The 11,505-nt window shown below is 36.8% G+C and overlaps 1 non-coding gene across 1 annotated transcript; it reads right to left on the reverse strand.

Annotated features, from left to right (window-relative positions):
- Positions 1-8,747: 8,747 nt before the first annotated feature.
- On the reverse strand, positions 8,748-8,871 carry LOC124521463 (small nucleolar RNA SNORD22). Its single transcript, XR_006964544.1, has one exon. It is a non-coding gene; the product is annotated as a small nucleolar RNA SNORD22 (small nucleolar RNA).
- Positions 8,872-11,505: the final 2,634 nt, after the last annotated feature.

Below are 11,505 nucleotides of genomic sequence, written 5' to 3' on the forward strand. Positions count from 1 at the left end.
TTAGCTGATAAAAAAAAATAAAGTTTCCATATCACAGGATTAGGCAAAGTTTTATGCAAGATTAATTGTAGTTACTGTCATCAAATATCGCATCTGACAGGTCCCAGAGCTGGCTCTCTGAATTTAATGAGAAGGGTTCTCCAGTTTTTTATTGCAATTCATCGTGTATTCTATTTCTTTTAAAAAATATGATAACATACCTGTTGTTTCACTGTGTCTGGGTTTGTTTGGATGACTCATTTATTTTTGAAGTTAAACAAAAGTTATAACGATAGAAATCAAGAATGTTTTCTATCTAAAACAAATATGTCTAAAGGTAAATAAGATATAACCGTATACGTGCAATATAATGTTCTGTCCAAAACAGGAGCAACCTGAAGGCACTACAGGAGGCATTTTCCCAGGAAGAGCCTTGCATGTCAGTGCAAATCAGGTCAGTTGCCAGCACAGCAGGAATTAACCTGCAGGAACCTCCCAGGCACCAGAATATTTCAGACCAGTTCAGTGTGTGTTATATGCGTTCTGTAGTTCTATATATTACCCCAAGTGGAAAGAAAAGTATTTCCTCCTCACTTCCGTAGTTTCATGAATCAGCTGGGTTCTGATGGCAGTGAGCAGTGATATATATTTTTTTAAGAACAAATGTAAACCTTTTTTTTTCTTTTCTTAAAAAATATTTTCTTGAGGTAATTGTAAGTAATATCCTGGCAGATTCATTATAGCAGTCTACTTTCCATACCTATTTCTCTGTGTCATTTTTTTCTTTAGTTTTTTTTCCTAGACAACACCGTAACCATATGTTACAAATACATAGCAGGACAGTACAAAGACAATAGTTGCAGGCATTTTTACATTTGTGGAGAGAGAGCTGATTATTATAAGATGGGCCATGAGAGAAATGAGAATAAAACAACCAAAAAATAGTGAGGGAGGTGGGCACGGAACAAAGTCTCCCACTGAATATTTGTTAGGTCATTCATAGCCTTAGCACAAGGACACAGCATGTGCTTAGTGTATATGGATAACTCTAACATATTTATTGTCTATTTCTGCCATAACATATTACCACAAACTTAGTGGCTTAGTATAACACAACTTTATTATCTTACATTTGGGGAGGTCAGCAACACAAAATTGGTATCATTGGGTTAAAACCAAGGGACTGGCAGGGCTGCATTTGGGGGTGCTAGGGAAGAACCTATTTCCTTGACTTTTCTAGATTCTAGATATTCCCCCTCATTCCTTGACTTGTGGTGTCTTTTCATCTTAAAAGGAACCAGTCGCTAATGACAACAATACTCTGAATCTAACACTTCTTTCTTCGTCTTCCATATGTAAAAGGGCCTGGTGGTCACAGTGGGTCCACTCAGATAATTCAGAATATTTTCCATCTCTTAAAATTAGGCAATTGCTAAACTTAGTCAATAAGTAAGCTAAATCCCTCCTTGCAGTGTAAAATAACATATTCACAGATTGCTGGAATTAGGATAGTGATATCTTTGGGGAACAAGTATTCTATGTATTCTATCATGTCAGTAATATTAGTAACCTCTAAATGTAGTCTTTTTTTTAACGTTTATTTATTTTTGAGACAGAGAGAGACAGAGCATGAACGGGGGAGGGTCAGAGAGAGGGAGACACAGAATCTGAAATAGGCTTCAGGCTCTGAGCTGTCAGCACAGAGCCCGACGCGGGGCTCGAACTCACGGACCGTGAAATCATGACCTGAGCCGAAGTTGGCCGCTTAACCGACTGAGCCACCCAGGCGCCCCTGAATGTAGTCTTATATACATATTAATTCATATAGTATCCATATAAAATCGAATACCAACAGGGCTGTGGCTTAAAATTGGCAGGCTGGTGTATGAATGTATGTCTCACCTTCTCATTCTCCAACAAGAACAATTCTCTTTGAGCTCTCAGAAGACAAAATAGCTATAAATAAACACTGGAGACTCATTATCAGACGACAAATGCTTGGGAGACTCCTAAGGAAATGCTCTAGTTATATTTTCTGAGAACTACCGGGAGTCTCACATCAAAGACCTTAGACCTTAATCTCTTTCTCCAACTCATGTATTTATCACACACTCTCGTTGAAACTGCCATCATGAAATGTGAGTTTGATCATATTGTACCTCATCTTAGTATGTATTCTAGGATTTTCATGGCTAATGCAGCTTTCAAGCTTGCTGCCACACTCCCATGTTCCTACTATGCGGTTTGTGTTCTTGTACAGTTCACACTTTTCCAAGCTTTTTGCTGTTGTCTTGCTCAGTTTATCTGTCTTCTCCTTTACAGAGCTCATTGTTTTCCTATTAAGCACATAGGTGGTGCTTAATAAAAGAAAATAACCTTGAGAAGTCACTTTACTCTTTTATTTTTTTGTAAAAAGGAAGTCAAGTCTTTACAATGTTTACAGGTATATTTAAACCCACTTTAAGAATCATTAAAGAGGCACCTGGGTGGCTCAGCTGGTTAAGCGTCTGACCTTGGCTCAGGTCATGATCTCATGGCTTGTGGGTTTGAGCCCCATGTCAGGTTCTGTGCTCACAGCTCTGAGCCTGGAGCCTGCTTTGGATTCTATGTCTCTGGCTCTCTCTGCACCTCCCCCACTTGTGCGTTCTCTCTCTCTCAAAAATAAATAAACATTAATTTTTTTTAAAAAAAGAATCAGTAAAAATATCAGGGTGAGAGCATCTTGGGTAATATTAACTATTAATATAGAAGAAAAATGTGGAAAAAAAGATAATTACAAAACGCTTATTCCAGTATAGACATAATTTTCACTACATTTTTCTACATGTATGGGTGCCAATATACTACAAATAGAATACTATTTATAATAGTATTATAAATATTTAGTATATTTAGTATTTAGTATATTATTTAGTATACTAAAATTCTTATTAAAGTATACAGGTCCTAGAAAAGGTTTCAAATGAAAACTATTCTTGGTTGTGTTTTCCCCTCCTTATCCTAGAAAGGCTATATGTTCAGTCACAATTCTGAGACAGCACTGTTCAGATTGTTACTTAAGAGAGAGCTGAAATACATAATTGTAGATACCTTTCAGGAAACAATTTCACTTAAATCTGTTTCTGAACAAAAGTCTTTTGATTTAGAACTTTTACTTTGTAAGGAGTGTACATATTTACTTCAAATTATATTTAAAAACTTAGTATGTGGCACTGAGAAAGAATGAAATATGGCCTTTTGTAGCAACGTGGATGGAACTGGAGAGTGTGATGCTAAGTGAAATAAGCCATACAGAGAAAGACAGATACCATATGGTTTCACTCTTATGTGGATCCTGAGAAACTTAACAGGAACCCATGGGGGGGGGGAGGGGACGGAAAAAAAAAAAGAGGTTAGAGTGGAAGAGAGCCAAAGCATAAGAGACTCTTAAAAACTGAGAACAAACTGAGGGTTGATGGGGGGTGGGAGGGAGGGGAGGGTGGGTGATGGGAATTGAGGAGGGCACCTTTTGGGATGAGCACTGGGTGTTGTATGGAAACCAATTTGATAATAAATTTCATATATTGAAAAAAAAAACAAACAAAATTAGGCACATCAGACCATTTGGAGAGCTTAAATTATATAAATACATAACGTACTACATATATATATAATATAATATATATATATATACACAAACGTTCCAATGAATCCTCCATGAAATGTATTTTTATTTAATAGCTTAATTCTTCTTATTATAAACAAGTATAATTTTAATCGTACATTTAAAAACTTTTAATTAAAAATATTTACTGATGAATCAACTCTTTAAAAGAGATCTCATAGGGGCGCCTGGGTGGCGCAGTCGGTTAAGCGTCCGACTTCAGCCAGGTCACGATCTCGCGGTCCGGGAGTTCGAGCCCCGCGTCGGGCTCTGGGCTGATGGCTCGGAGCCTGGAGCCTGTTTCCGATTCTGTGTCTCCCTCTCTCTCTGCCCCTCCCCCGTTCATGCTCTGTCTCTCTCTGTCCCAAAAATAAATAAACGTTGAAAAAAAAAAAAAAAAGAGATCTCATAGAAGTCCACAAAATAATGATTAATATCTATTAATGTTCTAATGTGCATGTCACAAGGAAATACCAAAAAAAATTTAGTTGTTCACTTTATGACCCAATGTACTTTTCATGTTTTTAGGTTATAATAAGTGAAAACCCTTCCCTTCATGGAATATAATTTCTCAGATACTGACAGTCTTGAAATTATTTGAGAAATCATGACCTGTACCTTTGGCAATTATAGCTAAACCTAAGACACCTTCCTTTTACAGAAAAACAGCCTCTTTCAGATTTTATATTGGCTGATAAGAATTAGGTCAAATTATATGAAACGACAGAAATAATTTTATAAGGAGAAAAAGGATTGCTTTCATGAATCCACATCCAGACCTTGAAGTAATAAGAATTTTATTAAATAAAGACAAATTTCCAATAGTACTTCATTTGAGAAAATTATATTTCAGAAATGTAATTTTCGACTATTTAATTATCACCTCCTTTCTAGAAATCTTTCTGGGTATAAGTCTATAATCCAACATAAAATGAATATATTACAGTATCTTATTAAGATCATCAAAAGAAGACTGTTCTGCATGGTGTTCTAGAACCTAGGTCAGTGCTTCTCAATGTGTTTCTTAGACTTGTGAACTTTCTGTAAACTTTTAGTTACCACAATGTGACAACATGACCAGTTGCGCCAGAATATAAACTGATTATGCCACTACATACGCTTCTGGTAGACTGATTCTAAAGATTCTTGCAACAATATTTCGCATCACAAATGGTGCTTCTCAGTGTGGCCTTGCCACTTCCCCATTGAGAAGTCATGTCATTTTCTCCGCCCCTTAGATCTGGGCTGGCCCTGTTGATCCATTCTGAGCAACAGACAGTGGTGGAGGTCATTCCCTATCACAATGGAGTCCAGGACTTAAAAAATCTGAAGCTTCAGACTTAGACTCTTGGAAGGGCCCTTCCCCGAAGCAACTGGAACACAAGAAGTCTAAAGACCCTAACACTATACCATACTGTGGGGGAACTATACCATACTGTGGGGGAACACTATACCATACTGTGGGGGAAAAGGTCACCAAAGCCACAGTGGTGGCAAAGAAGAGGAGATAAGAAAAGAGAAGAGGGGATAAAGGTGGAGAGGAGGGACAAAAAGGAGAGAGATGAGGAAAGATAAGGGAGGAGAGGAAAGAAGACAGTGGAGAGGAGAAGGGAAATGAGGACAGGGGAGGCAAGAGGCAAAGAGTCTGAGGGAGGGAGGTGGGGAAAAGAGAGAAGGGGATAGGGGAGGGGGAGGGGAGAAGGGGTGAGGAGAAGGGATTATCTGAATTAGAAGGGATTATCTGTTTCTCCTACCAGAACTGTAAGATCATCTATGGATCAATGTACTTTGATCAATGCCAGCATGGAGTAGGTGCTCAAAATTATCTTGTTAATGAATAAGTGGATGAATGAATGAATGAATGAATCAGTGAAGCTGATGTTAAATTTAAGAATCCTTTTTTTTTAAATTTTTATTATTATTTTTTTAACGTTTATTTATTTTTGAGACAGAGAGAGACAGAGCATGAACAGGGGAGGGGCAGGGAGAGAGGGAGACACAGAATCTGAAGCACGCTCAAGGCTCCAAGCCATCAGCCCAGAGCCCGACGCAGGGCTTGAACTCACGGACCGCAAGATCATGACCTGAGTTTAAGTCGGACGCTTAACTGACTGAGCCACCCAGGCGCCCCAAGAATCCCTGTCTTAAATTTAGCTAATTATATTAGCTCATTCAGTTTAATAATAATGATAAAAATAAACATCTAGCAACATAGTTTTTAAAGTTAAAAATCTCATTTACATTCAGATTCTTAGGTAAGTAGGATGACGTGATTATTATTCTACAGAAGTAGAAAGTGAAAATCAGATTTTATGACATGCACAATTTCAGTCATCTAGAAAAGATATGGAACTTAACAGTTTTCCCAGCAATAACACATTAAAACCAACCAAAATCACAACAGAGAAAATCTCCCCATTTCTGAAGGACATACTCTACATTACATACTTCATTTTTATATTCTCAAAACCCCATAAGGTAAGGATTATCAGCCTCATTATTTCCCCTAATTTAGAGTGTATCATATTAATGTTCAGGTATTTTAAGTAACACTCAAATAAAACAGTGAGAAGCCAAGACTTAATCACACACTGTCTGATTCATAACCAGTTAGTCCTCTCATTCCCAGCATCCTGTTTCTAAAGTCTCTGTCATTTCCAATATGATGTCACACCTCAGCTCAATACCATCTCCAAACTCAAAGTGAGAATAAATAAGTATTGTGATAGCTCTGTTTGAGTCTAATCTCATAGCATTCTTACCAAGTGAGAGGCAATAAGGCAGGGATGGAATATGTAGGCCTCCTCTCCACTTAATAAATTGTGTGTTGGGGTCATATGGGGGGGATTGTGTTTCTTTGCTAGCCTTTGCTTTAAGTTTGCTTTTATGAACAACAAAGGAATCTAGTGATTTACCTGTTTTTTCTTTCCCATAATGGTAATATAAACAAAACAAAACAGCAACTGAATTTATGCAAATATTTTTTCAAAAATTTTATTTATTTTTTTTTCTAATTTTTTTTAACGTTTATTTATTTTTGAGACAGAGAAAGACAGAGCATGAACGGGGGAGGGTCAGAGAGAGAGAGACACAGAATCTGAAACAGGCTCCAGGCTCTGAGCTGTCAGCACAGAGCTTGACGCGGGGCTCGAACTCACGGATCGTGAGATCATGACCTGAGCCGAAGTCGGCCGCTCAACCGACTGAGCCACCCAGGCGCCCCAATTTTATTTATTTTTGAGGGAGAGATAGAGCATGAGTTGGGGAGGGGCAAAGACAGAGGAAGACACAGAATCTGAAGCAGGCTCCAGGCTCTGAGCTGTCAGCACAGAGCCTGACATGGGGCTCGAACTCATGGACTGTGAGATCATGACCTGAGCCAAAGTTGGGTGTTTTACCACCTCAGCCACCCAGGATCCCCTGAACTTATCCAAATATTGACTGAAACCATTTTCTCTTCTGAGTCACCAATGAAATGGTGAAGGCGTCATGATTTATTTATTCGGTTAAATTTTTGGCTTCCTTTAATGTGTTCAATATTGACACTTTGATATATCTATTGAAGATATAATCTAATTTTTGAATTTCTTATTGAGGGATCTCCTAGAAACTGGATATCCCTTTCAAAATCTTTTTACTGAGCAACCAAAGGATGCTATGGCATGGTTAGTGACACATAATTTCTCTGGAGATTTTCTTTGGATCACTGCTTCTTTGGCCATTTGTTTGATTTTGTGCCCAACAGTTGAGTTGTAGAATTAGCATTTTGGGGAGACTGGGTGGCTCAGTTGGTTAGGCATCTCACTTTTGATTTTGGCTCAGGTCATAATCTCAGGGTTCATGAGATTGAGCCCCATGTCCAGCTCTAAGCTGACAGCATAGAGCCTGCTTCAGATTCTCTCTCTCCCTCTCTCTCTGCCCCTTCTCTGCTTGCATACATGCGTTCTCTCTCGCTCTCTCTCTCTCTTTCTCTCAAAATAAATAAACATAAAAAAACTTTAGAATTAGCATTTTGAAAACAAAGCTCTTTCTTAGGTATCATACTGACAGTATTGCCAGATGTATGGTAGTCGCATTGATCTCTGTCCACACCAAGTGCTATACTGAGTTTATTGCCTTCCTTCTGCTATGAGTGACAGCTGAAGTTACAGAAAAAGTACACACTCATCATCACCATGTAAAAAGAAATTGTCCCCCTAGAAGCTATTAGGAACCTAATTTTTTTTCATTTATATTTGTCATCAGGACAATTATAATGTAAACTCTTTCCTTTCCTGGCTGCAGGACTCAAGGGATAGATATGCTAGAAATCAATATGCTATAACAAAGAGTTATTGTCATCAATAATCCCCATGGAGAAGCATCTTTATGAGCCACACCAACTTGCCAGCCTCACTGCTCATAGGGTCCCCTGTGTGCCTCTGATTTTCCTTCTAGGATTTTATTACTACTTTTGTGTTCCTAACAAGTCATGAGAAATTATTATTTCTCTAACCTAAAGCTATTCTGCTCTACACAATTTACACCACTAGAGTGATTTTTCATAATCATATTTAAAGTAATTTGTGTCATTAAGTTCATCATCAGATACAAAGATAGATAAATTAGTAACCAAATCCTTGATTTTAATATCTTCTTTCAGCAAAAATGAAAAATTACCAGAAAATTCACAGTTATTGTGTGGGAGTTGAAGTAAATGAGTAGTTGGTATTAATTTTAAAAAGATACAGATAGGTCAAACATTCAAAAAACTTATTTTATGGCAACACATTCAAACTAACCTGGGACAGTATCAGAGGTAATTTGATATCATAAAACATGTGAGACAAACTGAGAAAATAGACTGTGTATAGGTAGTTGGGGCGGAGAGATGGAATAATATTACATCATAAGCCTTCAATATGTTCTTTTTTATTTGAAAGTTAAACTTCATTTGGAAAGGCTGAAATAATTATATGCTAATTTGAACAGCTAGGTTGTATGAGAAATGGCTTAAAACTTCCTTTTTGATATCCTCTGAGAGTTGGAATCCGTTATAATTGTCTTTCTTCAGATGGAAAAAAAAATGTAACTGCTTTTCAACAAGTGATTATTTCTCTTTCTCTTTTTGTCTAGAAATCCTATGCTTCCTCAGACAATTCCTTTTGTAACAAACTTTCCTCCTCTCTCCAGCCAGTTCCAGAGAGTTCACCTTTACAGGATCTGGGACTAGGACAGAAGGTATATCCTTGAACATTTCTTCACTGGGACTTCAACATGTTCTTAACATTTAGACAAAAGCTAGTATATATTACTATATACATGAACATATATGTATACATACATGCATATAGACAGTAGTCATTTTTTGAAGTTTTTTCTTAAAGGTGGAACATGTCTAATTTTTTTTAACATTTATTTATTTTTCAGAGACAGAAAGAGACAGAGCATGAGCAGAGAGGGGCAGAGAGAGAAAGGGAGCACAAAATCTGAAGCAGGCTCTAGCCTCCAAGCTGTCAGCACAGAGCCGGATGCGGGGCTTGAAACCACGAACTGTGAGATCATGACCTGACCCTATACCAGCCACTTAACTGACTGAACAAACTAGGCACCCCTAGACATTACTCATTATAATGAAGAATTAATTTTCAGTAAAAAAAATAACTTAATTATTACCATATTTCATATTTATTGCTGACAATGTCATATTTATTGCTGATGCAACCCACATGGCATCTTTGTCAATAATCTAAAAATATATACCTGGGTACAGCTACTGGTATTTCAACCTTCAGGCTTGGCAGAAACTAATTCCATTATAATCTAATACTATGTCAACTCTGGCAAATATACCATTAAGCTATAATAATCACAACTGATTTACCCAATTTCAAACATAAAACTTCTACAAATATAATGTGTAGAAAATATGATTTCATGTTCTTGTCTTCACATTAAATACATTCACAAAGCCTTAAAGCATACTGAGTTATATTTAGGTTAAAGGATTAACTGTTGTTTTTCTCCTGATAAACAATATACATTGTAATTAATCTCTTAATATTCCTTGTTTTCAAAAATCTACATACACACACATATTAACACCGACACCTACATACACCACAATTCAAAATACTGCAGTTAGAATATGATGTGTATTCATGTTTTATATCTTCTATATTTATATCCTCCTGTTAATTCATTATTATAAAACTTAATCATAATTCCAATAAATACTTATTAATGAAAGTTAATGTTTATATAAGACTGTTAAAAATACATCTTCACTCAGTACTTAAGGAGAAAATTCAACTCAAATATTCATACTTGACTGAGTTTATCTGAGCACTTATAAAATTTTTTCATTTGACCATGATACAGCATTATGACATTGAAGTAAATTAAAGCATGCCATTATACATGACTCCTAGCCCCTCTCTTAAAATGGTGATCCGCTAGGCATATGTATCAAGCCTTCTTCAAATATGCCATTAAAATATAGACCAAGATTGGGGCGCCTGGGTGGCGCAGTCGGTTAAGCGTCCGACTTCAGCCAGGTCACGATCTCGCGGTCCGTGAGTTCGAGCCCCGCGTCGGGCTCTGGGCTGATGGCTCAGAGCCTGGAGCCTGTTTCTGATTCTGTGTCTCCCTCTCTCTCTGCCCCTCGCCCGTTCATGCTCTGTCTCTCTCTGTCCCAAAAATAAATAAACGTTGAAAAAAAAATTAAAAAAAAAATATAGACCAAGATGTAAAATATTACATAATCAGTGTTAGCTAATAATAGCTAAGTTTGAGTGTTAATACTCTGCTAAAAACTTTTTGATTTTCTGGTATAAAGAAACACATTTCTATGTGAAAGATAAAGAACACCCTGAAGGTCATTAAGGTTAGGTATTAATCTGAAGTCATATAGCAAATATTCAGAGCCAAGTCTTGAACTCAAGTCTCTTTGATTCAAATCTTGTGTCTTTACTACCCCACAGTCCGTTGGTAAAGAGGTTAGCAAATTTTCTGGATTACCTATTTTTTTAATTGATGGGAAGAGACAAGCACATTCTTGAATTAAGCACTCATATCCTTAACTTTTCTGCTTTACTAACTCCTATCTTCCAAATCTAATTTTACTAAAAATTCACTTTATTGACAAGAAAAACTGGTAGCTGTGATCCAAATACATTGTTGTGTGAACAAAATCTTGATTGTCAATAAAAAAAAAAAACGGAGAAGGAAATATTTCTATTTTCCCAACCTCCAACCTTCAAGCAGGAAAATAGCAAACAGGAAACACAGTTGGGAGAGTTGGGATGTATGTCTGTTTTTTAACACAAGCGTGTAACCTATTCAAAGAAAAAACTCCAATTCTCTAGTTACGTCAGATAACCTGACACAAAAGAAAAACACCAAAATTCTCCCAGAACACTTGTATTACCTAGAAATCTGTTATGGGTCACATTTAAAGTAAGGTTTAGTCCAACCTAAATGACGTGAGAGTTTTGTTTTATGGAGGAGGAAGCAGATAGCATCCGTGAAACAGGAAACAATACTAAGGGCTTTCAGCCACTTTACATACCAAATGCTAGTACTGGATAGAGTCAGAGGAACACAACTTTCACAATGACCTACAATAGAAGCAGAAAAAATATGTACTGAAAACTGTCTGCTTGCTTAAGAAAAAAGATACAAATAGGAATGATTTGTATGAAATAATAAAAGACAGCCAAAACAAAAGGACAGTTTTTTTAGAGGCAAATCTTAACACGGAGATAACAGAAATAAGGAAAAAACTGAAGTAGAAAAACAATCCATATTCATTTGCAGGTTGTACAGGACTATTACCAGCTGGAAAAAAAAGCACAACTTTTCTTTGGTTTCTTATAAAGAGCAAATGGCAGAAATTCAGAATA

This window comes from Lynx rufus, unplaced genomic scaffold, assembly GCF_022079265.1.
Source record: "Lynx rufus isolate CCGP_SWC_20201006 ecotype Redwood Valley unplaced genomic scaffold, mLynRuf1.p SCAF_3, whole genome shotgun sequence".
Classification (NCBI taxonomy): Eukaryota; Metazoa; Chordata; class Mammalia; order Carnivora; family Felidae; genus Lynx; species Lynx rufus.